The sequence below is a fragment of the Schistocerca cancellata genome, chromosome 1 (assembly GCF_023864275.1).
Source record: "Schistocerca cancellata isolate TAMUIC-IGC-003103 chromosome 1, iqSchCanc2.1, whole genome shotgun sequence".
NCBI lineage: Eukaryota > Metazoa > Arthropoda > Insecta > Orthoptera > Acrididae > Schistocerca > Schistocerca cancellata.
In genome coordinates this window covers 485,355,551-485,383,088 of record NC_064626.1, presented here as the reverse complement: position 1 = coordinate 485,383,088, position 27,538 = coordinate 485,355,551, and positions in this window count along the sequence as shown.

The window sequence follows — 27,538 nt, the reverse complement described above, 5'->3', positions numbered from 1 at the left end:
TTTCTCGTAAATGTCCGCCATTAAAAAAATGGAGTGCTATTTCGGCTTTTGGCTGTACACCTTATCTTTCTCAGAAACTCGCCGGCAAAGTTTTTACGTCTGCTTAAGTCCTAATAATTGCAACTGATTGGCTAGTTGGTCACGTCGACCATTAGTGAAAACGTCAAAGTCTGATTCTGCGAACTCATGATAATGCCCGCCTGCCGATTCTAACGAAATATTTCATGTGTAAAATACATTTTTCCATAAAAATCATCGTTTAAGTATTATAAATAGGTTAATTCGTTTCATATTCAGTAACTCATGAATAGTAACGCACTTCGCGTTTTCACTTCATTAGCAGTTAATATTTATTTTATTCCATCAATACGTGTGTTAATAAATCTGAATTTGTATATCACAATAAACTTAAACTGCATTATTTCCGTGATATGAAACTAATTTTCGCTTATACCTACGCATTTCGCAATCGTTCGGATGAAAATCGTCGTAAAAATAACAGGCACACTAGGATCCGCTACGAAAGAATAATCTGCATCGACTTCTTTTTATATTAAATCGACAAGACTGTCTATAATAATGAAACGTATTTTGCGGAAAAACTACACTTTACGTAAGGAAAAGTTTTGTCAGTGTCGGCGGGGAAAGTATTCCCGAGCTCGCATATCCTAAGTACGAATATGACACGACCGGCAATTGGATATACACTCCTGGAAATGGAAAAAAGAACACATTGACACCGGTGTGTCAGACCCACCATACTTGCTCCGGACACTGCGAGAGGGCTGTACAAGCAATGATCACACGCACGGCACAGCGGACACACCAGGAAACGCGGTGTTGGCCGTCGAATGGCGCTAGCTGCGCAGCATTTGTGCACCGTCGCCGTCAGTGTCAGCCAGTTTGCCGTGGCATATGGAGCTCCATCGCAGTCTTTAACACTGGTAGCATGCCGCGACAGCGTGGACGTGAACCGTATGTGCAGTTGACGGACTTTGAGCGAGGGCGTATAGTGGGCATGCGGGAGGCCGGGTGGACGTACCGCCGAATTGCTCAACACGTGGGGCGTGAGGTCTCCACAGTACATCGATGTTGTCGCCAGTGGTCGGCGGAAGGTGCACGTGCCCATCGACCTGGGACCGGACCGCAGCGACGCACGGATGCACGCCAAGACCGTAGGATCCTACGCAGTGCCGTAGGGGACCGCACCGCCACTTCCCAGCAAATTAGGGACACTGTTGCTCCTGGGGTATCGGCGAGGACGATTCGCAACCGTCTCCATGAAGCTGGGCTACGGTCCCGCACACCGTTAGGCTGTCTTCCGCTCACGCCCCAACATCGTGCAGCCCGCCTCCAGTGGTGTCGCAACAGGCGTGAATGGAGGGACGAATGGAGACGTGTCGTCTTCAGCGATGAGAATCGCTTCTGCCTTGGTGCCAATGATGGTCGTATGCGTGTTTGGCGCCGTGCAGGTGAGCGCCACAATCAGGACTGCATACGACCGAGGCACACAGGGCCAACACCGGGCATCATGGTGTGGGGAGCGATCTCCTACACTGGCCGTACACCACTGGTGATCGTCGAGGGGACACTGAATAGTGCACGGTACATCCAAACCGTCATCGAACCCATCGTTCTACCATTCCTAGACCGGCAAGGGAACTTGCTGTTCCAACAGGACAATGCATGTCCGCATGTATCCCGTGCCACCCAACGTGATCCAGAAGGTGTAAGTCAACTACCCTGTCCAGCAAGATCTCCGGATCTGTCCCCCATTGAGCATGTTTGGGACTGGATGAAGCGTCGTCTCACGCGGTCTGCACGTCCAGCACGAACGCTGGTCCAACTGAGGCGCCAGGTGGAAATGGCTTGGCAAGCCGTTCCACAGGACTACATCCAGCATCTCTACGATCGTCTCCATGGGAGAATAGCAGCCTGCATTGCTGCGAAAGGTGGATATACAGTGTACTAGTGCCGACATTGTGCATGCTCTGTTGCCTGTGTCTATGTGCCTGTGGTTCTGTCAGTGTGATCATGTGATGTATCTGACCCCAGGAGTGTGTCAATAAAGTTTCCCCTTCCTGGGACAATGAATTCACGATGTTCTTATTTCAATTTCCAGGAGTGTAGTTATTAGAATTTTGACTGCACTAAAATCTTCGGTGTTGATTATCTTACTCAACAGTCTGTAGAGTAATACCCACCTACGTAACCGAGGCCGCTGTACGGTGACCCTCGTTTCGGTGGTAGTCCGTTCGAAACCTGGTAGTGGCAGGCATTTTGATCCTCATTATCTGGCTGGGAAGAAGAAGGGAAGTGGTGGCGTAAACTTTGCGAAAATGTCCTGGATGAAATTCCAAACCGCTCCGAATGGAAAGACGGAGTGTTACACTATTGAAGATTCGTACGTCGGATGGGGACCTTAAGCTCAGCGGCCCTGTTCGAGAGAACTACGTAATGTGCCGGCACAGGTTTCACCCCCTCCCTGCTCCTCCATCGTCAAACAACGTAGACTTGACAACTCACTGTACACACTTCCATTATAGTCACCAACACTCAACAGATACACTCAAGAGACAGTTCTCACACACCGAGAGGGAAGGGGCCACTACGTGTTGAGGAAGAAAACGCCTCTGACTACGCTGCGCAATCTGCTCTTTGCGGTCTTCCAGGCAACAGTTCCATACCACTTCTTGTTCATTACGCAATAATAACACAAAAGTCGAAACACGAGCAGATTTTTTTTAAATGACTAATGTTAAATCTATACTCGATGTTAACAAATTCCTCTTCTTCAGAAACGCTTTCATTGCCATTGCCAGTCTACATTTTACATCCTCTCTACTTCGACCATCATCAGTTATTTTGCTCCCCAAATAGCAAAACACCTTTACTACTTTAAGTTTCTCATTTCCTAGTCTAATTCCCTCAGCATCACCCTATTTAATCCGACTACATTCCATTATCCTCGTTTTGCTTTTGTTGATGTTCATCTTATATCCTCCTATCAAGACACTATCCATCCCGATCAACTGCTCTTCCAAGTCCTCTGCTGTCTCTGACAGAATTACAATGTCATCGGCGAACCTCGAAGTTTTTATTTCTTCTCCATGGATTTTAATTACTACTCCGAATTTTTCTTTTGTTTCCTTCACTTCTTGCTCAATATACAGATTGAATAACATCGGGGAAAGGCCACAACCCTGTCTCACTCCCTTCCCAACCACTGCTTCCCTTTCATGCCCCTCGACTCTTATAACTCCCATCTGCTTTCCGTACAAATTGTAAATAGCCTTTCGCTCTCTGTGTTTTACCCCTGCCACTTTCAGAATTTGAAAGAGAGTATTTCAGTCAACATTGTCAAAAGCTTTCTCTAAGTCTACAAATGCTAGAAACGTAGGTTTGCCTTTCCTTAATCTAGCTTCTAAGATAAGTCGTAGGGTCAGTATTGCCTCACGTGTTCCAACATTTCTACGGAATCCAAACTGATCTTTCCCGAGGTCGGCTTCTACCAGTTTTTCCATTCGTCTGTAAAGAACTCGCGTTAGTATTTTTCAGCTGTGGCTTATTAAACTGATAGTCCGGTAATTTTCACATCTGTCAACACTTGCTTTCTTTGGGATTGGAATTATTATATTCTTCTTGAAGTCTGAGGGTATTTTGCCTGTCTCATACATTTTGCTCACCAGGTGGTAGAGTTTTGTCAGGACTGGCTCTCCCAAGGGTGTCAGTAGTTCTAATTGAATGTTGTCTACTCCCGGGGCCTTGTTTCGACTTAGGTCTTTCAGAGCTCTGTCAAACTCTTCAAGCAGTATCACATCTCCCATTTCATCTTCATCTAAATTCTCTTCCATTTCCATAATATTGTCCTCAAGTACATCGCCCTTGTATAGACCCTCTATATACTCCTTCCACCTTTCTGCTTTCCCTTCTTTGCTTAGAACTGGGTTTCCATCTGAGCTCTTGATATTCATACAAGTGGTTCTCTTTTCTCCAAAGGTCTCTTTAATTTTCCTGTAGGCAGTATCTATCTTACCCCTAGTGATATGCGCCTCTATATCCTTACATTTGTCCTCTAGCCATCCCTGCTTAGCCATTTTGCACTTCCTGTCGATCTCATTTTTGAGACGTTTGTATTCCTTTTTGTCTGCTTCATTTACTGCATTTTTATATTTTCTCCTTTCGTCAATTAAATTCAATATTTCTTCTGTTACCCAAGGAGTTCTACTAGACCTCGTCTTTTTACCTACTTGATCCTCTGTTGCCTTCACTACTTCATCCCTCACAGCTACCCATTCTTCTTCTACTGTATTTCTTTCCCCCATTCCTGTCAATTGTTCCCTTATGCTCTCCCTGAAACTCTATACAACCGATGGTTCTTTCAGTTTATCCAGGTCCCATCTCCTTAAATTCCCACCTTTTTGCAGTTTCTTCGGTTTTAATCTACAGTTCATAAGCAATAGATTGTGGTCAGAGTCCACATCTGCCCCTGGAAATGTCTTACAATCTAAATCTCTGTCTTACCATTAAATAATCTATCTGAAACCTGTCAGTATCTCCAGGCTTCTTCCATGTATACAGCCTTCTTTTATGATTCTTGAACCAAGTGTTAGCTATGATTAAGTTGTGCTCTGTGCAAAATTCTACCAGGTGGCTTCCTCTTTCATTTCTTAGCCCCAATCCATATTCACCTGCTACGTTTCCTTCTCTCCCTTTTCCTACTACCGAATTCCAGTCACCCATGACTATTAAATTTACGTCTCCCTTCACTATCTGAGTAATTTCTTTGATTTCATCATACATTTCTTCAATTTCTCCGTCATCTGCAGAGCTAGTTGGCATATAAACTTGTACTACTGTAGTAGGCGTAGGCTTCCTGTCTATCTTGGCCACAATAATGCGTTCACTATGCTGTTTGTAGTAGCTTACTCGCACTCCTATTTTTTTATTCATTAATAAACCTACTCCTGCACTACCCCTACTTGATTTTGTATTTATAATCCTGTATTCGCCTGACCAAAAGTCTTGTTCCTCCTGCCACCGAACTTCACTAATTCCCACTATATCTAACTTTAACCTATCCATTTCCCTTTTTAAATTTTCTAACCTACCTGCCCGATTAAGGGATCTGACATTCCACGCTCCGATCCGTAGAACGCCAGTTTTCTTTCTCCTGATAACGACGTCGTCTTGAGTAGTCCCCGCCCGGAGATCCGAATGGGGGACTATTTTACCTCCGGAATATTTTACCCAAGAGGACGCCATCATCATTTAATCATACAGTAAAGCTGCATGCCCTCGGGAAAAATTACGGCTGTAGTTTCCCCTTGCTTTTAGCCGTTCGCAGTACCAGTACAGCAAGCTCGTTTTGGTTAGTCTTACTAGGCCAGATCAGTCAATTATCCAGACTGTTGCCCCTGCAACTACTGAAAAGGCTGCTGCCCCTCTTCAGGAACCACACGTTTGTCTGGCCTCTCAACAGATGCCCCTCCGTTGTGGTTGAACCTACGGTACGGCTATCTGTATCGCTGAGGCACGCAAGCCTCCCCACCAACGGCAAGGTCCATGGTTCACGGGGGAAGAAATGACTAATATCAGTGTGAAATTTTATATTGATCCACCATTGTTAGAGTTATTAAGCAAAGCGTCGACATCAACATCTACATCTATATTCTGCACGCTACCTTACAGTGTGAGAGGATAGTTTCTCAACCAGTGTCACTTGTCCTGTTCCAGTCGTGAACTATTCGCGGGAAGAAAGATTGCTGGCAAACCTACACGTGGATATGAATCTCTCTAATTTTACCTTCATGATCTTTTCGCGAGATATACGTAGAAGGAAGCAATGTATTAGCTGACTCCTAAAAAAGTACGCACTCTAAACCTTAACTGTAAATCACACTTCCTGATGATTCTTCCAGTCAACCTGTCTGACATCTGCCTTACCTGTGATGGTTTATGTGGTCGTTCCCTTTAAATCATTCCGTACGCAAACTGCTAGATATTTCACGGAAGTAACTACTTTCAGTGATTGTTCTGCAATCCTGTAATGTTACAATCATGGTACTTTCTGCCTAATTGTGTGCAAGACATTACATCTGTATTACGAAACGACTAAGCCGGCTCATAGCACCTGAAGCTAGGTGTGGACTTTCAGGAGCAACAAAAATTTGATTTTTGATAGTTCACTTAATTACGCAATGAATTTAAAAAATTAGAATGTTATTTGTGGCCTGCGCATTGCTGGCGCAAGTTAATCCGCACTGCGCCAATTCGTGAACGCCATTACGCAGCGAGCGCCTCTATTACGAAACGGTGCACGATGCACGCCAGAGTTGCAGGTTGCCCATCTGATGGTTTCCAAGGGCAACAAAAACTTCGTTTTCAGTATTTCCGGTAGTTATTGGCTGAGGTTAAGAATTTAAAAACCTGTCATAATCTACTCATTAAGAAGTAGCAGCTTGTGTTAAATGTTTATCATAGTAAGACAGGTATTAATTTACAAACTACGTGTAATCTTGAGGCAACATAACTCACTGCGCGCAAATACCCAGACTTTATTCATCCAGTATTTGAGAATGAGAGCACTTAGTGAATTGGAACGAACTTTACGCATTATTTCAAACCTTTATGAAACTTTCTCTCGCTGACTTTCTCCCCCCACCCCCCATCCCCTCCCCCCCGCCCCCAAACATCAAATGATGAAAGTAAAGTCTTCATTGCTTATTGCGTTTTCGCTGTTCATGTAGTCAAAGTGGCGCACCAGAAAATACATTTTAATTTATTATTTCCTTACTACTAATTCTCTTCATAACAAATTTTGCAGGCACTATCCATTTGTACGAATGAATGTACCTGCAAAATTATATCATACGGCGTTACGAACATTGAGATGTGTGAAAAATGAGCTTTTTCTTAAAACGGAGCCCAGACTAGCCAGACTGAATTCATCCAGCCTTTGATAATGAGAGCACTCAGCGTCTTCCTATACCCTTTAAACATAATTTCAAAACCTTTTCCAGAACGTTTCCGTCTTACACGCTTAACCGTGCGGTTCACTTGTCCACGACACAGGATAGTTGTTCATGGTCACTTCTTCGGCGTTTTCGATCGGTCCTGACCGGAAATTGACGTAAGGCGAGGCACCAGTAGGGAGTGTCCACTGCAGCGGACATGTTGTCGCTCTCCTTGTTATTGCTCGCATAACAACTAATATACTGATAAATGAATGAGATAAAATATGTTGCTACGAAAAGAGCTCTGAAATACTTTTTAGGGGTGCTGTGCTGTAACTTTCTTTGGATCATTAATTTTCAACAAAACAAAATATATTATGTTCTTATTATTGTGGATCTGGCTTTCTATAAAAGGAACATTGTTTCGTTACTGTAACTCGCTATAAAGTTCAACATATCTTTCTTACTTTACAGTTATTGAAAAGGTTACTGAAAATCATTTCGCTATCAATACTGATGTTATAGTACGCAATGTTTGTTCAACATCAAAATTTTGTAGTGGATTTTTATTAACATTAAAACACCAATAAGTACCACGACTACCACAAGAACATAGGACTATTATCAAAGAAAAGATGTTTTTACTATAATGTTTGCCAGACCAGAACTACGCACAGCAAGATTTCTTTTATGTCATGATGGTAAATTATCTTTTTGCGCTGCTAATAATATGACATCATCCGCAGCCCGCGTCCACTGTCCGCTTCTTTGCGGTATGATTGGTTTCATTTAATGCAGTTTGAATGCGCCGCGGCAGCTGCTCGTTCGTTCGTAGCGCAGCTCTGCACCACAATAATATTTAAATAGCTGAAAATGTCTTAAAAGGATGGAATAAAATACCAGGCAAGCGTATTACAAATCATAATGCAAGTTTTCACTAAATAAATCTATTCAAAACATTTAGACAGATTAAATTCTTACACACCTTTACAAATCAATGCCTAATGGCGTCCTTCTCTCAGTCTTGACAAAAGAATGCTACAGAAGCATACAATATAGCGTCACAGGCTTTCCCTACTCACGTAACTCCAAAAAGACGACAGAGAAATTAATGCTCGGTCACTACTATTTATACTCGTTGTAATATATTTACATCTTTGTTTGATATTTAATAAATATCGTCTGTGGCGATTTCAGTACTCGTCGACACAGATATTATCTTTAAAAAATCGATACATAATTCTATACAAGTATAAAGCATGACACATAATGGTTTCTCTTTATTACATAAAGTTCACACAGTCATTGTCCATGCAGAAATAAAATTATAATCATCAAGTTCAATTTATTTTATTTCCTTTTTTTTACCATATATGTGTTTTGCCAGGAGACGTTACAATGTGGACCTGTGCATCACAAGGTTAAAATAAAATATTTAGCATATTAATTCATTGGTAAAGTACAAACAAGAAACTTGTTTTATAAATGGGTTCTATTCTTTAAAGAATCGGGGCTTTACTGGTCCGTTTATGTTGATGGTCAGTTGCTACTCTGATCCAAGCGCCGATCCACTGCAGGTCTTCCTGCATTTCGCCACAGTTTTCTAGCGATGCGAGTTCTCTCCACATACCAGCATCAATTAGCCGCGAAAAGCCTCATGAAACTTATATATATACATGGCGCACGGTTCCAAAATCCGCCTTATCCATTTTCATGGAAACTGAGTTATTGCTTTATCTCTATAGCTCATGTTATTTGACATCTTTTCCAACGAGAAAACTATTCCTAAACCCACTTTTTCCCCATGTAAATATAGTACAAATTCAGGTGACGTTTCCAAAACCCGGCTTATCCTAAGATGTTGTTTCCAAACTCCATCTTATCCAAACATGTGATACTGCAACTGGGATGTATCTCAAATAATACTGTATGAAGTAAACGTTAGTACGCTATTCATGAAGTCCCGAGTTCACTGTGTATTCTTTGAAACAGTTGGCAGCACTGTTCCCGATTATTTCGCGCCAGTTTCTCTCACGCACGTGTTTGTAAGACATACCAGTGGTGTTTCGTGTTTCAGTAAAAAAGTGTACCTTACTTTCTGTGGTATAATGGGAAAAGGAAGCGCATTGGAGATCAGTCATATACATAGGAATAAGACAAGAGATCCTTCAAGATGGAAAAAGAATACAGCTGAACGAAACAAGTAAACACGCTTACCTATATTTTGCTTCAACATAACCTTTTGTCTACCTCAGTCTTTCCTTTTAAAAACTGTTGAAGTTGGTTAGATTTATTTTTTAAACCATAGCACCGCCTTACTCTTAATCCTTCGTTTCAGGTCTGTTTCAAAACGGCTGTCAACAATGACCACTTGTAAACACGCGAAAACTGTCTTCCAGTGCACTGAAGTTAAAATGCAAGATGTTAGGCACTTTCATCACGGGTATCATGAGCTTAGTGACAAGGTGAGACAAGATGAATTTTTTCTGAGATACACAACTCAAGAAGCGCCTAAAAGACAGAGAGCTGTGGAGCCGAACAGTTCCAGCAAATGCGTGTCTGTCAAGTATTTCATCAGAGTCAAGGTAAGCAGTGTACCCACTTTAGCGCAGATTTGTCAGAAGACCTTTTTATCAATACTGGGCATAGGAAAGGACAGAGTGAAGGGACTGTGTAAGAAATCATTCACCACAGGTCTATCACCAAAGGAAAATAGAGGAGATGACATGATATCTCCCAAGTATCTCAAAATACGAGAAGAGGTTAAAGTCTTCATTGAAAACCTAAAGCCAATCGATTCTCACTACTGTAGACGCAAATCCACGAGATTGTACTTGCCCACGGAACTAACTATTCGCAAATTATGGCGAAGCTATAATTCAAGCGATCTCCCGGAAATGAAACTGTAGTACAATTATTTCAGAACAATTTTTGCTACTGATTATAATATTACTTTCGAGACTCCAGCTACTGATGTATGTTCTGAATGTCAGTTCCTCCCTCTGCAAATGAAGTCAGCCCACCTATCACCGAAAGAAAAGTTATCTGCAATGACATAATTTCGTGTGCATAAGCTCAAAGCGGCTGCTTTTAAAGCCCTGTTACAGAAAGAAGAGTCAGCGGTGATCAAATTTTCTTTCCATCGTCTGAAGAATATGATCTTACCAAAGCTACCAGATCAAGCGTCATATTACTCCAGGCACTTATATTCATATAACCTTACACTCTGCAGAGGTGGGTCAAAATCTCCTCAGAACAAAGAAATGATTACGATCTATAACTGGCTCCAACATGAATGCTCCAAAGGGTGCAATGAAATTGTTTCCGCTTTACACTACCACCTGAACCATTCTATGGGAAGCTACAACTGTTGAATTGTATGCAGACGAATGCCCTGCCAAAATAAGAATTCTGTAATGGTGGTATTGCTGTGTTATTGGTTGCAGCTTCACTATCCCAGTAACATTCAGGAAATACATCTAACGTTTCCTGTTGTTGGCCATTCTTTCCTGCCTCCAGACCGTATATTTGGAAGAATAGAGAAAAAGGTGAGCAGAAGAAATGTCATTGTGGATCCTGAAGCATATGTTGAATTATTTAAGAAAGAAGGTACTGTTCTAAGTGTTGGAAGTGATTTCTCCGTACAAAACGGGAAACATGATGTATCTCAAATAAATAAACCTCCAAGTGGATGGCATTCCCGACTTCACCAGTGTAAAAGAATTATCTTCAAGAAAGGCAAGTCTGCAGTTATGGTTAGAGGTGAGCCTAATTATAGATGTGACATTGGTGTTTTCCGTTCTCTCTTGAGAAAACGTCAGGAAATTGACATAATTTCCTTAAGTACTCTACCAAAAGGTGTGCCACTAAAAGCGGAAAAATTAAAGGATATCGATAAACTGCTCTCGAAACTGCTTGGCAAAGTAATGAGGATCTCATCTTGTATTCCAGTCTGATGAAAAAGGAACATGCGGAGAATGAAGATTTCGCTGAACAGCTAGACGAAGGGGAAAATGAATGTGGTGATGAAGAAGACACTGACTTCAGAATATGAATGATTTGCTATTAAATGAGCACTTACATTATTTTCTGGATACACAGCATCACACTTTTAAAAATATGTAGGAACGTAATGTGTATCTTGCAACATTTACTTGTGATTTTTGGATAATTTTGTTACATTGTGATTGATATTGAGTTTAATTATTGGCATTTTATATTTTTATATACTATGACAGAAATATTTTGTGATTTCAAATAACGTAAAGAATAAAAGATCATCGATAATAATTCCAATTAATGACGAAAATTATCATTATTAACTTTTAGCTACGTTTGCAAAACCAGCCCTTATCCATGATGACAGTTCCAAAACCCTCCTTATCCAATGTTAGGTTCCAAAACACTCCTTATACAATCTTCATTTGTGAATATGTTCCGCCGGCCGCGGTGGTCTAGCGGTTCAGGCGCTCAGTCCGGAACCGCGCGACTGCTACGGTCGCAGGTTCGAATCCTGCCTCGGGCATGGATGTGTGTGATGTCCTTAGGTTAGTTAGGTTTAAGTAGTTCTAAGTTCTAGGGGGCTGATGACCACAGAAGTTAAGTCCCATAGTGCTCAGAGCCATTTGAACCATTTTTTTTAATATGGTCCTTACATGTCGCGAGTTATATGCAACTCTCAGATATATCAATACATGTAAGTACCTCGATATAGTAAACATGAATAAATACATTTATTATACTGAAGACCAGCAAGAAACGTTTCTTTGTTTCCTGAAAAATTTGCAGAAAAGGAATAAGGCGGATATTGGAATTGTGGGCATAATTATACTTTGATAAATAATGGCGGCATAACATGCACTGGGGTACATGGTATTTACTCTTACATCTGAAGACTTCCTTCCATTGCTGCGCGGGGTAGCCGTGCGGTCTGAGGCGGCTTGCCACGGCTCGCGTGGCTCTCCCCGTCGGAGGTTCTAGTCGTACGTTGGGCATGAGTGTGTGTGTGTGTGTGTGTGTGTGTGTGTGTGTGTGTGTTTTGTCCTTAGCGTCAGTTAGTTTAAGTTAGCTTAAGTAGTGTGTAAGCCTAGGGACAGATGACCTCAGCAGTTTGGTCCAATAGAACTTAACACAAATTTCCAAATTTTTACTTCCTTTCATTGAGAATGACAAGCTGTGTTCTGTGTGGCTGGGCGCTTTGGCCGAGCGGTTCTAGGCGCTTCAGTCTGGAACCGCGTCCGCTACGGTCGCAGGTTCGAATCCTGCCTCAGGCATGGATGTGTGTGATGTCCTTAGGTTACTTAGGTTTAAGTAGTTCTAAGTTCTAGGGGACTGATGACCTCAGATGTGAAGTCCCATAGTTCTCAGAGCCATTTGAACCAGTTTTTGTTCTGTTTTGCTAGAAATTCTTCAGTCCAGTCACACAGTTGGTCTGATATTCCATACGCCCGTATTTTGTTCACCACGCGGCAGGTAGGTACTGAATCGAACGCCTTCCGCCGGCCGCGGTGGTCTAGAGGTTCTGGCGCTGCAGTCCGGAACCGCGGGTCTGCTACGGTCGCAGGTTCGAATCCTGCCTCGGGCATGGGTGTGTGTGATGTCCTTAGGTTAGTTAGGTTTAAGTAGTTCTAAGTTCTAGGGGGCTGATGACCACAGAAGTTAAGTCCCATAGTGCTCAGAGCCATTTGAACCATTTTTTTTAATATGGTCCTTACATGTCGCGAGTTATATGCAACTCTCAGATATATCAATACATGTAAGTACCTCGATATAGTAAACATGAATAAATACATTTATTATACTGAAGACCAGCAAGAAACGTTTCTTTGTTTCCTGAAAAATTTGCAGAAAAGGAATAAGGCGGATATTGGAATTGTGGGCATAATTATACTTTGATAAATAATGGCGGCATAACATGCACTGGGGTACATGGTATTTACTCTTACATCTGAAGACTTCCTTCCATTGCTGCGCGGGGTAGCCGTGCGGTCTGAGGCGGCTTGCCACGGCTCGCGTGGCTCTCCCCGTCGGAGGTTCTAGTCGTACGTTGGGCATGAGTGTGTGTGTGTGTGTGTGTGTGTGTGTGTGTGTGTGTGTGTGTGTGTGTGTTTTGTCCTTAGCGTCAGTTAGTTTAAGTTAGCTTAAGTAGTGTGTAAGCCTAGGGACAGATGACCTCAGCAGTTTGGTCCAATAGAACTTAACACAAATTTCCAAATTTTTACTTCCTTTCATTGAGAATGACAAGCTGTGTTCTGTGTGGCTGGGCGCTTTGGCCGAGCGGTTCTAGGCGCTTCAGTCTGGAACCGCGTCCGCTACGGTCGCAGGTTCGAATCCTGCCTCAGGCATGGATGTGTGTGATGTCCTTAGGTTACTTAGGTTTAAGTAGTTCTAAGTTCTAGGGGACTGATGACCTCAGATGTGAAGTCCCATAGTTCTCAGAGCCATTTGAACCAGTTTTTGTTCTGTTTTGCTAGAAATTCTTCAGTCCAGTCACACAGTTGGTCTGATATTCCATACGCCCGTATTTTGTTCACCACGCGGCAGGTAGGTACTGAATCGAACGCCTTCCGCCGGCCGCGGTGGTCTAGAGGTTCTGGCGCTGCAGTCCGGAACCGCGGGTCTGCTACGGTCGCAGGTTCGAATCCTGCCTCGGGCATGGGTGTGTGTGATGTCCTTAGGTTAGTTAGGTTTAAGTAGTTCTAAGTTCTAGGGGACTTATGACCTAAGATGTTGAGTCCCATAGTGCTCAGAGCCATTTGAACCATTTTTTTTTTTTTTTGAACGCCTTCCGGGAGCGCGTTATCTTCTGCTTTCTGGATCTCGCGGGCAAACAAATCGAGCTCGGTTTCACACGATCGTCGTTTTTGGAACACATGTTGATTCCTAAAAAGGAGGTTTTCGTTCCTTAAAAAGGAAAAAGTACACGAGCATAAACCATGTTCCAAAATTTTACAACAGACCGACGTCAGAGAGGGAAGCCTATAGTTTTGTGCGTCATTTCGACGATCCTTCTTTAAAATGGGAATGACCTGCCCTTTTTTCCCATCATTAGGAACGCTTCACTTCTCCTAAGGCCTATGGTACACTGCGGCTAGCAGAGGAGCAAGTTATATCGCGCACTCTATGTAAAATCGTATTGGTATCCCGTCAGACTGAATGTCCTTTCCTCCGTTCAGAAATTTCAACTGCCTTTCTATCTCATTCTCTCCTTTCATTGAACGATCGATCAGTTTTTGTCCTTTGACCCAAACCGAAACTTTCTACTCATGTAGGGAAAAGCAATATTTTCAGTTGAGTGACACTGTTGCTTCTCACTGACGAAGCAGAGACAGTCTTGGAGCTGGGACGGAGGATTAGAATGAGCGGCTGCGTCCATCGCTGTCCAGATACTGACGAACCGATACACAGCTGTGTCTGGCGCGATTCCCTGTAACAGTGTCAACAAAGGAGTCAGTTCCTCTACTATGGCCCAATTCCACTACAAACGAGGTGATACCTCAAAGGAGCACCTGTGAGCCGCGTCTTGTTACTATTTGCTCACTTTGCGGGCTGCAGATTGTAGCGCGCGGGAAATAGAAACTAATGAACTGTGGTAGAATTACAGCGCATCGACGGAGTACACACATTAATCGGATAAATTTGATCCCTGTTGGACGAGGGAATGGCACGTGCAGCAGAACGACAAGGTCCAATCTCTCGCACCACCAATTACGCAGTTTTCCGATACCAGCAGCGGGCGTCCGATCCTAATGGAACTCTGAGCTTCCCAAACAAGTACACAGCTGACAAAGCGAGTTCTCCCTATAGCCGTATTCCGTCGCTAACAAACGATCCATATTTCAAATACGGGATTCCCTTCGCCAATCACAACGTACATTAACATCTAGCACAGGCGTGCAATGTTTTTGGCACAGTGTGATGGTACTAATGCTCTGGAAACACAAGCGCCTAAGCAGCTTCTGAATTAAGCAGTGCCGTAAAAAAAATTAAAAATACACAAGAGTAGCAATGAGTAGTGACAGAAATTAATAGCATTAAACGATAGCAGGTTTTTAAAGACACTATAAAGTTCTGGTGATCTGACAGATTTCGTTTTAAGCTAGTTTAATCAAGTTGTGTACTGTAATAATTTTGAAACACGTAGAGGTGTGCTCTCTTCTTTGTACAGAGTTGGTCAAATAAAAATAGTCTGGACGACTGGATACGACTGGCCGTGAATATATGTATATAACCACACGACGTGACGCACACACCATGTGCACGACCGCTAAGTGATCCACACCGGTTCAGAGCATAGTGCGAGCCGTGTCAGTGTGAGTGTAGCAGTGCGAGGGAGAAGATGATACTCACACTGGAACAATGGGTGTTCGTTTTGGAAAGTTACGTGACAACAAAGTAGCGGAAACGATGTGGTCCGTTGTTTGCTGAGAAGTTTAATGGTGACTAAGTGGCTTGCAACGCTTAGTCCGAAAATGGCGTCAGGCAGGATATGTTTTGAATAAGTCAAAACATGTTCTGAAACGTGCCCGCACGTCAGAAAATGTGCAAAGAGATGAATAGTGGTCACTTTTACCATCTACTATGGTCAATTTAGTACGTTCGTCTGCCGTGTTTCTTTTTACCCTGGAATTCTGTTCTCCGGGCCGCTATTATTTACCCCACCATCTACATCTCCAGTCGTCCGGTAACATGATCTCCCTCAGCTCTTCTTGCTATGTACTAATCATTTAATTTCTGCACGTCTTCTGCACACAGTCTCATTAACAAGTCATTCGTGAGTGCCTTGAAACGTTTGTACCTACAGCGTGTTAAAAAATTATAGCTTCCATCGGTTCAGTTAGGCTGATAGAGCGAACACACATAAATTAATTACGTTACACTTTACAGTCGACAAAGAAATCGCTATTCATTACTATATCACTAGCATCGTTATTATATGGCTCGTTAAGTTCGATTTGACCCTCAGAACAGTTGATGTGTCTCAGCCGATAAAGTTCAGTCCTGTAACTAATTGCTTGCATTTAGAGAATTTTCATAACAGTTATATAATGATAATGTTTGGTTTGTGGGGGCTCAACTGTGTGGTCGTCAGCACCCGTAAGAATTCCCAATCTTTACATAGTCCAATCTATGTCGCTTTCACAAATGGTGATGAAATGGTGAGAACAACACAAACACCCAGCCCCCGGGAAGAGGAAGTCCCCAACCCGGCCGGGAATCGAACCCGGTACCCCGTCATCCAGAGGCAACAACGCTAGCCACTAGACCACGAGCTGCGGACATAACAGCCGTATAGTGTGCACCGCTTGCCGTCTCCGTAAAACTGCGCTCACAGTTTTAATCAGTGCCCTCGAAACTTTAGTAAGAAAAGTCATAGCATCACAACTGAGAGACTCAAAACTCAGGGTTCCACCGTTGCATGGTTTTTTATGTTCGACATTACACCTAACAAAACATTTAAACTAAATGCGATTTACAACTTGTTCTGAGATATAAATCCTACCGATGAAAAGTGAAGCATTCCTGTACAGGAGCGAGCCACGACCCGTCCTCCCTCCTACTTTCTGAAGGCTGTGGTTAAGGCAGACTCTGCGATACGATTTCTTCTAACTACACTATTTCAAAACCACACGGTTTTAATCTGCCGCCATCCGGAGTGACCGTGCGGTTCTAGGCGCTACAGTCTGGAGCCGAGCGACCGCTACGGTTGCAGGTTCGAATCCTGCCTCGGGCATGGATGTGTGTGATGTCCTTAGGTTAGTTAGGTTTACTTGGTTCTAAGTTCTAGGCGACTGATGACCTCAGAAGTTAAGTCGCATAGTGCTCAGAGCCATTTGAACCATTTTAATCTGCCAGAAAGTTTGAAAACAGTACAAGTCCTGCTGTAGAACACAGGTCAATTCTCAGAACATTCACGGTTCGTACCATCGGTGTGGCACACTTCTGGACTAAGTACAACTCACTGCAGAAAAAAAAAAAAACTGAACATCTTGGATGACTAGACATAGGACATTCATACTCACAGGACTTGTATATTAGTATGTTTTGCAGAAATGTTTAGCATTTGAACCATGTCGGCCCGCGGGTTCATGGTCAACATCGATATCGCAGCCCAATACTACCAACCGGTAAAAAGCGCCTACGGCTCTCGTTGTCGCTATAAACCGAAGGTTATGGATCAGTGTGACTCGCAGCAGTATTTGCGAACCGTACAATTAAATCAATGAGTTTGAAAGAGGACGCCGTCCAGAGTGGCCCAGCGGTTCTAGGCGCTTCAGTCTGGAGCCGGGCGTCCGCTACGGTCGCAGGCCCGAACCCCGCCCTGGGCAGGATGCGCGCGCTGCCCCTAGGCTAGTTAGGCCTAAGTAGCCCCAAGTTCTAGGGGACTGGTGGCTTCAGCTGCCAAGCCCCATAGTGCTCAGAGCCACTTGAACCATTTTTTTTGGAAGAGGACGCAATATTTGCATGAGAGAATGTGATGAATCCATCTGCGAAATTGCTGCTCGCGTGGGACGAAGTGTTTCGGCAGTGCAACGAATGCGTGGAGAATAGTTCACGGAAGGCCGCAGAATACGAGATGGGTCAGGTCGCACCACCCAGACAACCCCCAGAGAAGATGTGAAGATCGACACCTCATTCGAATTGCATTGCAGGACAGATCTGCGTCCTCCTCGACTCTGGTGCAACAGTGGAACACATCTTAGACTAAGAGGGGTGACAGCCCATCGCCTTTTATTACAGCATGTGTTACATGCGCGTCGTCCACTTCTCCGCCTGCCTTTGACAAATGTCCAGGAACATAATAATAATAGACGGTACTGGCATGTGGAACGACGTCACTGGGAGCAGGAATGGCATCAGATAGCGTTTTCAAATGAATCCAGGTGCTGTTTGTTTCAAAATGATTGCCGTAATTTGGTTCGCCGCAGACATGGTGAGAAGCATCACAGTGAGTGCATTCGCACAAGACATACAGCGCCAACTCAAGGCCTTTATGGTGTGGAGCGCTATTGGGTGCGACCACAAATCACAGTTGTTGCATGTCCAGGGCATTGTAACCTGTGTGACCCACGTGATTGACATCCTGCGACCCTAGCCATATCGTTTCTGCGCAACACCCCAGACGCCGTTTTTCAGCAGGACAATGCACGATCACATGCTGTTGCATGAACACGTACTTTTTGGTGTCTTACTTTTTGGTGTCACAGGATGTCAGCCTTTTGCCGTGGCCTGGCAGATCACTAGACTTGTTGTTAATCGAAAATGTGTGGAATATGGAGAAGCGACAGGTGCAGCGTTGTGACCCAGTGCAAACCACCATAAATGAACTTTGGAACCAGGTGAGTGCAGCACGGATGGCTGTACCACAGGACGCCATTCGCCCTTGATACGCGTCGATACCATCACGCATTGAACAAGTTATCAGGGCCGATGACTGAGCCTGTGTCTACTAGGCAACAGGACACATGCTGAACCGAGCTGACTGAATCATTTCTGCAGAACATACATGTCGGGTGAATACAAACGTCCTATCTCTAGTCGTTCAGGGTGTTCTGCTTTTTTTCTGACCATGACTGTATTTCCACATAAGATGAACGACGAAAATGATATTTTCGGCGTTGCGTGCCAACGAGTAACCACGAAGGCAAGCTGCGATCAGTGCATGAAGCATAGGCTCGTTGCGTGGACCACATGGGAGGTGTGGCAGGTTCTGTTTTTAACCGAAAATAAACAATGCGAGTTAGCAGCTGCCTTCGAAATAAGTCTAGTTTATTCTTGGTTGTAGTAGCAAAACCACAACTGTAACTCACTCATGCCCCAGTATGACAGAGTGGGTCTGTAATGACTTACACGGAATGTGGCATTCCAGAGGCTTCCGTGTGTATGCGTGTGTGTGTGTGTGTGCATGTGAAAGAGGCGGGGAAACGAGGAAGGGGCTCATAAGTCTTCTGACTGGCTCGATGTGGCTGCTACGACGTCCTCTGCTGTGCCAACCTCTTCGTCTCAAAGTAGAACTTACACCTGACATCCTCAATTATTTTTAGGATATATTCCAAATTCTTCCGATAAAGTTTTTACTCTCTACACCTCCCTCTGGAGTTATGGAAGTTATTCCTAGGTGTCTTTGAAACTTCCCCTTTTGAACATTTATACAAGACTGTGCTTAAACTGACACACAATATTTTTTAGCGCAACGCAATCTGACTTTCAGAAATCCCTACAAAGAAATGGCCCTGACTAACATTAACCTGTACCTTTCACAAATCACTTACCTCACCAAAAATCTTCGTTACTCGAACTACTGCAATACAGCGAGCGCCACTACTGCCAGCTAAATAAAAGATTCAAACTACGGAAGGCACTAACTACTGATAGGCATAGTTAGCAAATGAAAGATTTTAATAGAGAACAAACAATGTATTTACCTTAATAATCATAATATATATGCCATCCAGTCTTACAAATTTCAAATCTCCGCCATTTCTCTCCCCACATCCACCACTGCTGGCGGCTCACCTCCAACTGCGCAACGCTACGCGCTGTTCACATCCAGCTGCCGCTGCCCAACACTACACTGGCAGACAACAATGCAAACTAGCTACAGACTGCACACAGCACAGCCAGTGATTTTCGTACAGAGCGCTACGTAACGTTGCCAATAAGAAAACATAAACAGCCTACTTACATCTTAACCCATGTCTCTTCCTCTTGTCTATTTCTTTCATATGTTCCTTTCTTAGACGGTTATGAGGGGAACACCCTCATTTCTTACCAGTCCGTCTAATTTTCAGCATCCTTCTATAACACCTTATTTTAAACTACTCGATTTTAAACTGTTTCGGTTTCCACACAATCCATCATTCGCTCTCATACTATGCTGCGCTCCAAAGTACGTTATTCTCAGATTAAGACCGATATTTGATCCTACTGTATTTCTTTTGGCCAGCATTGTCCTAGGTGTTTCATCCATCACGTGTTATTTTGAGTCCAAGGTAGCATAAGTGCTACACATTCTCTACTTCCAGGTCCCAATTTTGTTCTAATCTTATTTTTGCTAGTCCTCAATACTTCCTTCTTATTTGGTTTTCGCTCAATCCATCGTACGAGCTCATTAGACTGTTCATTCTATTCAAGAGAAACTGCACTTTTTCCACACTATCAGCTAGGACAGCACTGTCATCAGCGAATCTTATCACTGATATCAATTCATCCTTAATTTTAATCTCACTCCTGAATCTTTGTTTTATTTCCGTCACTGCTTCTTCAGCGTAAAGGTTGAACAATAGGGGTGAAATATTGCATCCCTGTATTATATCTTTTCCAAACCGAGTTCTTCCTTCTTTGCTCTTTTATTCTTATTTTTCCCCTTTGGATCTCGTACGTATTGTATGTTGCTCGTCTTTCCCTATAGCTTACTCCTTTTGTCCCGAGAACCTGGAACATCTTGCACCATTTTACAATTTCTGTAGTCGACAAATTCTATGAACTTGTATTTACGTTTCTTAATTCTTGCTTTCATTATCAAGCTATTAAACTGATTGTGCTATAAGTCGTGCACATAGCTGACCTTACAAACTTCAATGTTTTTCCGAAGTCTGGTGGTATTTCTCCAGATTGGTACATTCTACACATCAGCTTGAATTAAGGAATTTTATCTATGTCTTTCGCCTTAACTGACAGCAGGTCCTTTAAAGCTCTGTTAAACAGTAGTACCGTTCCTCTATTTCTTGTTCCGCTTTCTCCTTCTATCACTTCATCAGACATTTCCTCCAGCCGTAGAGGCCCTCATTGTCTTCTTTCCACCCATCTTCTATCTCGTGTCCGTTTAATAGTCGACTTTCTCTTGTACTCTCACTGCTGGAGCCGTTGTTTTTAATTTCGCAGAAGATTGTTTTGACTTTTCTGTACAGGGTGTTCGGAAATTCCCGTTACAAACTTATAAAACGTTATAGGCGAGTGAGTACATAATGTTTTGGATAAAGAACTCTTGTCCGGAAATGTACGTTTCTCCTGCTACAGCCGTTTGAAAAAATGCTTGCTAAGTATGTATGCAACAGAATAGTCATGGTGGGAGATGTATTACGTCGGATCAGCTGATGTTATTCGGCGTCTGTCCTACCTCTTTGACCTGCTTCGAGCCTCATTTACGTTTCTGTGTGGGTTAGAGCATGGTTGAGTACACGTTTGCACCGACGTGATCCTTCTATATAGTGAAGCTCACGGTAATGGAAGAGCTGCTCGTCCTCTTTATCAAGATCGTTATCGACAACGTCCGATTCCTTCACGTATCCTCTTCGCCACAATTAAACAACGGCTTCAAGAAAGGGGTACCACCATCGCCAGTAGGCGTGACTGGGGTGTTCCAAGGAGACGCCGCACATCCGAATTGGCAGAAGCTACTGCATCACGTTGGAGAGAAGCCGTCAACCAGTACACGAGCAGTTGTGTGGGAAATAGATGTTGCTCCCAGCACTGTCTGGTGGAGTAAATGTAAAATTACTTGTAAAATTGGTCGCTTTACCAACATGTTTTCAAATGGTTGTAGCACAGAAACGGTACGTTTGCGAACATGGGTTCCTATTCAAAATATTATATTCTTATTCCCTCTGCAAATCTTAGAAGTTTGTAACGGGAATTTCCGAATACAATACACGTTGAATGAGTCCTTCCGACAACAATACTTTTTTCGAATTCTTAGCATTTTTCGTGAAGCCATTCTGTCTAGCCCTGGACACTTTTGTGCTACTTTCTTTTGTCCAACTGAAGTATTTATGTTATCCAGGATTTCTTCGCAGTTACGCTCGTTGTACCTATGTTTGTCTGTGCAGATTCTGTGATTACCCGTTTTAGGTATGTTCTTCCTTTTCAAAAAATGGTTCAAATGGCTCTGAGCACTATGGGACTTAACATCTTAGGTCATCAGTCCCCTAGAACTTAGAACTACTTAAACCTAACTAACCTAAGGACATCACACACATCCACGCCCGAGGCAGGATTCGAACCTGCGACCGTAGCAGTCACGCGGTTCCGGACTGAAGCGCCTAGAACCGCACGGCCACCGCGGCCGGCTCTTCCTTTTCAATTGACTGTCTAGAGTGGTATTCACTATCGCATAATCTACAGTCTAAAAGAACTTCAAACGCAGCTCATCATTTCTTAGTGTTTCAGTGTCCCACTTCATTCCACAACGATGCTTTCAGACGATTCTTTTAAGCTCCATTCTACGCTTCATCATAGCTGAATTGTGATCTGAGTCTATATCCGATTTTTAGTACGTCGTCAGTACAATATCTGGTTTCTAAATCTTTCTGTCACCATGATGTAATGCAGACGGAGACTCCCCGTTTCCAAGAATACCTACTCTTCCCGTAATTTTTGAACAAAGTGTTTGCTATTACTACTTGTAATTTATTGGCAGTGCCCAACCGGTTATGTGAATGGAGAACTAATGCGGAATCTTTTGCCAATGGAGAGATCGTAATGACACTTTTTATCAATCACAGGCCGCGAGGCCTGTGGATAGACACCATGTGTCTCCAGTGTAGTGATTTCTGTTGCCTGCTATATCCTCATTCCATTGATATCTATTTATTCTTATGTTTTTTGTGAACAGTCTTCATCCCAAGAGCACGATTGCATGCAGATTCTCTGCCCACTCTTCTTGCCTCTTTCATGAAACAGTTGGAAGAAGGAGGATGATTCTTTTTGCCGAAAGTCTTCCGCAGCCATAGCTGGTAATTTTACTCAGAATTTAAGCAGTGGCCGGTATTGCGACCTGTATCTACAACGCTTTCATTAGCCACCCCTAGACCCCAAACTTGCGTGTGAGATCTAATTTCTTTGATTTTTTCGCGAATCCAATGTCTGAAAATGGCCCCCACCCCTCTAGGTAAGTTGTTAGCATCTCAATGTCGCCACACTACAATTTTCCAACCGAAAATACTTTTGATATTCTCGGAGGTGTAGATTGACTGGAAGTGGCTCTGAGCACTATGGGACTTAACATCTGAGGTCATCAGTCCCCTAGACTTAGAACTACTTAAACCTAACTAACCTAAGAACATCACACACATCCATGCCCGAGACAGGATTCGTACCTGCGACCGTAGCAGTCGCACGGTTCCGGACTGAAGCGCCTAGAATAGCTCACGACCGGAAGTTTCGAGTGGTCAGTATACTGGCTGATTTGCTGCTGCCCGCCACGAATTCCTCTCTTTGCCAAACGCTTCATCTCAAGGTAGCACTTTCACTCTACATCCTCAATTATCTGTTGCATTTATTCCAACCTCTATCTCCTTTCTACAATTCCCTCTAACACAGGCAAGTTGCTATGTCTTAACAGATGTCCTACCACCCTGCCCCTTCTTCTTGTTATTGTTTTCGTATGTTCCTCCTACTTTTGGAAACTTATTGATGATTAAATGAAAACAGGTGTCAATTTGAAGTATTAGTAGTAGTAGTAGTAGTAGTAGAAATACAGTTTACTATTCACCTTTACCAGTGTAGAAGTACTGGCACTGACTAATGCTCTTTTTTTAATATTACTAGGACAATGCAGTCACCGATACAGATTTTAATACGCTGTTCATGAGAAGATGCTAACTCTGAATGTAGTTACCTCCCATTATCCCTAGCAAATATTTCAAGTTCCTCACTGAAAAAATATTATATCAGGACACTAGATGACTATTTCCTGAAATTAATTTTATACTACTGTTACCCTCAATTATTCTAATGCACGCGTAACGTTCGTGGTTCACGATTTAGCAAGGACGAACCACTCTTTTCAGTCCCGGGTTTTTCCACCCCTTACAATCTGCCTCTGTATCTTGGTGAAGGTTAACCGTATGCAGACAGGAAGTTATGGGAACTTCGTCAGAAATCACAAAGTCTACCCCGTCCCCCTTCCTCCCTAGACTTTATCGGAGGCCCACAGTAGCAAAAAAAGAGTGCTCCTGTCGGTATGATTGATTAATGAGCGGCAAATGAAGGGCGGAGCGGTGGGTCCCCTCGTAATTTCATTTCGCCGTAGAGAAAGGGAAACGCACGCCACGCAGGCGGGGCTCTCCCCCGGGTACATCGAGATAAGTAAAGTGGAGAAAGTTACCCCTCACGTCCGGCTGAGCACCAAATCCCATTATTATGCGCTGGGGATCCGCCGTCACGGGCTGCGGGCCCTGCAGCAGCCATCGAGGCACACGCACGAGCTTCCAGGACAACGGCACCCGCGGCGGGTTTGCTACACTGGTCTTGGCATAGCAAAACGAGGTTTTAGTCCAACCATCGAAGGAAAATTAGGGCAAAGAATTGTGCAGTAGCAAATTTTTGCACGGTTCTAGGAGAGAGTGCCTGAGCTTAGCGAAAGAGGTGAGAGGGGCGTTTAAAGATCACTTTTTTAGGTTTTTCTCGGATAACTCGAAAACCGCACTTTCCATGCAAAAAAGTAACTATTCATTTTTTTCTCCTGGTCTAACAGTTGCCATGTTGTAGGGGATTGAAAAACCGCAAATTATCAAAGATATTGTTTTAGCGGTACAAAACTAATGTTTATCTTTAAATGAAGTGGGCTAAAAACTAATATTAAACGTGTGTACCACGTCTAAGTGCAGCAGAGCCGTATTAAGGGATAAATTGTATCCGAGGAGTGTAAGAGGTTGGAGGGAGGAATGTGTCAAGTCATGCACTTTCTTCCTTCATAGGTCTACAAAATGAAGAGCAAGCAGATGATTCCTCACTCTCTCTCTCTCTACACCAGTAGCTCGCAAGAAGCGTGTCACAGTCACATCGACTGTCCACAGCTCGCCCTATGAAGCACTGGCGAAGCATTGTGAAGACATGCCCAGGGCTCTTTATTTCCCACAAAATACGTTAACACTACACGAAATACAGGTACAGTAGAGCGTCGATTATCCGAAGTAATTGGGGGACATGGGTGTTCGGAAAACTGGTTTGTTCGGATAATGGAACTGTACATGTTTATTTGCCAAAAAGAAGTACTGTACAGTAAATTTATTCATAAAAACAGGCATCTCTTTTAGCATTGGTTCAAATGGCTCTGAGCACTATGGGACTTAACATCTGAGGTCATCACTCCCCTAGAACTTAGAACTACTTAAACCTAACTAATCTAAGGACATCACACACACCCATGCCCGAGGCAGGATTCGAACCTGCGACCGGAGCGGTCGCGAGGTTCCAAACTGAAGCGCCTAGAACCGCTCGGCCACACCGGCCGGCCCTTTTAGTATTACAAAGTAACATACAAAGGCAACTTCAGTAGGAATATATAGTATGTGGCACAGTTTATTAAACAAAAATATATACATATTACATACGCATTTTGCATGAACAATACACACAGTATACAAAATTAACGTTTAAAAAATCCTTTATTTTTCTCTGTCTAAGCAAGCCTACACGATTACGAGCAGCTAAGTCACGTACGTTTTTCATTACAGATATCTGAAACTGGTCACTTTCCTCTTGGGTTTCAAACCATCGCAAGGCAGTATCTAAACAAGTGAACGCCACAAAAGCTGTTGGTATACTTTCATCTTCACTTTGTGGAGCACTGATTGATTAGATGCTGGCGGCGTCATCTTTATCAGTGACGACGTTTACAATCTCGCTGTCCTGCTTGATTTAGTGTCCTCGATCTGCATCATCGATATTCATCCATTCATGAACGTCTTCTTCATTCGTGGCAATCTATTGCCTGGTTTGGGAGTGAGGGGAATGATGTACGGTAGGGTGGGAGAGTAACAGGTGCGAGCGAGTACACAGTTCGGTTAAGCGGTCGTTCGGTTGACCGACGTTCGGATAATCGACGTTCTACTGTATATATTAATAATGCTAACACAAGTAACGTATATCGACAGAATCTCTGCACGCTGTTCTACTCTGCTAGAGGGTGCCTGGCGTAGAGCATCAACACGACATGGCATGGGATCAACAAGTCGTTGCAAGTCCCGTGCAGAAATATTGAACCGTGCTCCTTTATAGCCGTCCATAACTGCGAAAGTGTTGCCTGTGCAGAATTTCGTTCACGAGGTGACCTCCACATAATGTTCCAAAAATATTCCCTGACTTTCGTGTCAGGCGAACAGAATGGCCAAATAATTCACTGTAATTGTTAAGAATATTCTTCAAACCAGTCGCGAACATTTGTGGTCCGGTGACACGGCGCACTGTTGTTTGGGAACATGAAGTCCATGCGTGGCTCTCCAAGTAGCCGAACACAAACATTTGTAAGTAGGCTGTTTATGTTTCCTTATTGGCAACGTTACGTAGCGCTCTGTATGAAAATCACTGGCTGTGCTGTGTGCAGTCTGTGGCTAGTTTGCATTGTTGTCTGCCATTGTAGTGTTGGGCAGCGGCAGCTGAATGTTAACAGCGCGTAGCGTTGCGCAGTTGGAGGTGAGCCGCCAGCAGTGGTGGATGTGGGGGGAGAGATGGCGGAGTTTTGAAATTTGTAATACTGGATATTATGAACTGCTATGTATATTATGATTATTAAGGTAAATACATTGTTTGTTCTCTATTAAAATCTTTCATTTGCTAACTATGCCTATCAGTAGTTAGTGCCTTCTGTAGTTTGAATCTTTTAGTTAGATGGCAGTAGTGGCGCTCGCTGTATTGCAGTAGTTCGAGTAACGAAGATTTTTGTGAGGTAAATGATTTGTGAAAGGTATAGTTAATGTTAGTCAGGGACATTGTTTTGTAGGGATTATTGAAAGTCAGATTGCGTTGCGCTAAAAATATTGTGTGTCAGTTTAAGCACAGTCATATATAATTTTTCTAAGGGGACGTTTCACATTTGCAGTCAGTGATCGGTTCAGTTGGACCACAGGACCCATGTAATCGTAGCACTACGAAGCCACCAACCGCTTGAATAGTCTTACCAGCTGAAATCGGGACTCGTACGACCAGGCCACGTTTTACCAATCGTCCAGGGTCCAATGAATGTGGTCACAAGTCAATGAGAGGCGCTGCAGGCGATGTTGTGCTGTTAGCAAAGGCACTCGTGTCGGTAATCTGCCGCCATAACCCATTAACGCCAAATTTCGGCACATTATCCTAACGGATACGTTCATCTTTATTTAAGTCTCGCACTGTTTTCTACGTTTATTTCAAGCAGTGGAGCTTGTCTGTTGGCACTGACTACCCTCGCAAATGCCGGTACTCTTAATCGTTAAGTGAAGACCGCCGGTCACTGCGTTGTCCGTGGTGAAAGGTATTATCAGAAATCTGGTATTTTCGGTACACTCTTGACACTGTGGCTCTCAGAAAGTTGAATTACCCAACGATTTCCGAGAAGGAAGCTCCAATTAACGTTCCTCGTTCAAAGCCGGTAAATCCCTTCGTGCGGTCGTAATCACGTCGGAAACCTCTTCACATGAATCGCTTGAGTACAAAGCTCCGCAAAAGCCTTTTATATCATATGTAAGCGATACTACTGCTACCTGTATATGTGCATATCGCTATCCCATGACTTTCGTCACCTAAGTGTACCGCCCCAGCATTTCCTCTTATGTGAATAGACGTTAATTCACTGAGCTCCTGTTTACGTAGTGGAGTTTTCA